This window comes from Xenopus laevis, chromosome 1L (assembly GCF_017654675.1).
Source record: "Xenopus laevis strain J_2021 chromosome 1L, Xenopus_laevis_v10.1, whole genome shotgun sequence".
Classification (NCBI taxonomy): Eukaryota; Metazoa; Chordata; class Amphibia; order Anura; family Pipidae; genus Xenopus; species Xenopus laevis.
In genome coordinates, this window is record NC_054371.1 from 94,645,800 (window position 1) to 94,647,767 (window position 1,968).

Genomic DNA, 1,968 nt, shown 5'->3' on the forward strand with positions numbered 1-1,968 from the left:
ATTCCTCTGGTTCTCTGAGAGCTCTCTGATGCACGACTGCTTTCACTGGGGATCAGATAGGATCTGTGCAGCCACTGGGACAGAATGCTCTGTTATACAGCTTAAACCTGCTTCTCTGTATGAGCCCTTAGTGATCTCAGGTGAATCTCTGCTCAAAGAATTGAAGGCATTGTAAATTAATTTGAATGGTCTGACAATTCCCTACTTAGCACATGGTATAGTACAGCACACCCAACCCCCACTCCTGCCTCATTGTTTAATTGTGCATTCCAGTTACTGAGTCTAGGAGCTTTGTACTAATTACATGCCCTCATCTCATTTGCATTTAAAAAGCACCAGGGTTTGTTTATATTACAGTGTTCACATATGTAGGACTTTTGTTGGGGGGAAGGTCTGTTAAAGCAGGGTTCCCCAATTGTCGGGCTGCAGCCCAGAAGCAGCCTGTGGACACTGAACCCAGTGCGTCGAATTGGATGCCGACGAGCCCCGAATTGGACGCTAGCGCATCCAACTATGTTGCTGACCCCCACAACCTGACCCCGCTGACCCCAATCCCACCCCACCCCCTGGTCCTCGAAAAAAAAATTTGCATCCGGCCCCGGTCCAAAAAAGTTCAGGGACCCCTGTGTTAAAGGACAAGTAACATCAAAATTTTTAAAAAAAAATTTGTTAGTATACGGCAAAAAAACCCACAAACACAAATTAAAGTTTAAAATCGCAAATCCTTTATTAATAAATAACTTGAAACTCCACTTCCTGTCCTCTTCAGAAAGGGCGACGATCAATCGTTTGGCGCTGGATTTCTCCTCCCTGGCTCTATCCCATATATCGTGACAGTGTGTGAAGGAGCTGTGGTCATTGGTAAGAAGCACGTAGCACTGGCACAGTGGAAATGTGACTCCAGCGACTCCGGAGATCGTTCTAGTGGGTCTAAGTCCGTGAAGAAGAGTCTTGCGAGTCTGTGAAGAACGAGGCCGCTGATTTGAAATCTCTCTCCCTTGTCAGTGATTTCTGGAGGAAGCCCTGGTAGTGAAGGTGGTGGGGGGAGCAGAGGATCAATGTCGGCCGCCTCCCCCTTATATATTTAATTTTTTTCCCTATTAATAACATTGGGATCAGCCATGAAATGTACCGGCCAGGCCAGTAAAATACCGGGCAGGTGGCAACACTAGTTCCCGGTAAGCCGGGTCCCTAATTACTTTGCGCTACAGGTGTCTGCAATCCTAGTTAGTTATGACCGGGGCCCCTCTCTTGCAGGCCCGGACTGGCAATCTGTGGGTTCTGGCAAATTCCAGAGGGGCTGCTATAAGGTCCCATAGAAAGTCAGCATTTAGTGGCTGGTGGGGTCTGTTTGGGCCTCTGTGTAGGCTGGTTGGGCCTGTTTTACCTGAAATGCCAGGGCCTATTTGGACTCTCAGTCCAGCCCTGCTCTCTTGTGTCTTTAGTAGCGCAGGTTGCTGCAGCTGTCTGTGGAACATTTAACAGTACAAATTTTTTTTTAAAAAAATGCAAGACTAGAACCTATGACCTTGTGTGTCAAAGCTCAGTGAGCTAACCCCAATGCTATGAAGCCTTTTGGCTGTTATGGCTGAAAACATTTTTTCAAGGCTAATAGTAAAATAACATAAAAAAAAAAATCATTGTCATATTTAGGCTTATCATTTTATAAGATAATTATTATCACAACTCCCATTCATTTATTTCCATTCATTTAGCAGTGTCCCACACACCAATAAAAAAAAAAAAAATCATGATTGTGAAGGGGGAAAAGAAAATCGAGGATTTGAACCCATGACCTTCAGCTTCAAAATTCAGTCACTTAACCACAAGGCTATGAAGCCTCTGATCTATTAGATATGCTGAAAACGTTTCTTTTAGGCTAATACACACAGCTATTAAAAAGTAAAAAAATAAAATAAAATAAATATTGCTGTATTTAAGGTTCTATAAAACATTGATGTATGTATT

The 1,968-nt window shown here is 43.6% G+C and overlaps 1 long non-coding RNA gene across 1 annotated transcript; it reads left to right on the forward strand.

Annotated features, from left to right (window-relative positions):
- The first annotated feature begins 289 nt into the window (after positions 1-289).
- Positions 290-922, forward strand: LOC121403668. Its single transcript, XR_005967433.1, has 2 exons — positions 290-668; positions 770-922. It is a non-coding gene; the product is annotated as an uncharacterized LOC121403668 (long non-coding RNA).
- Positions 923-1,968: the final 1,046 nt, after the last annotated feature.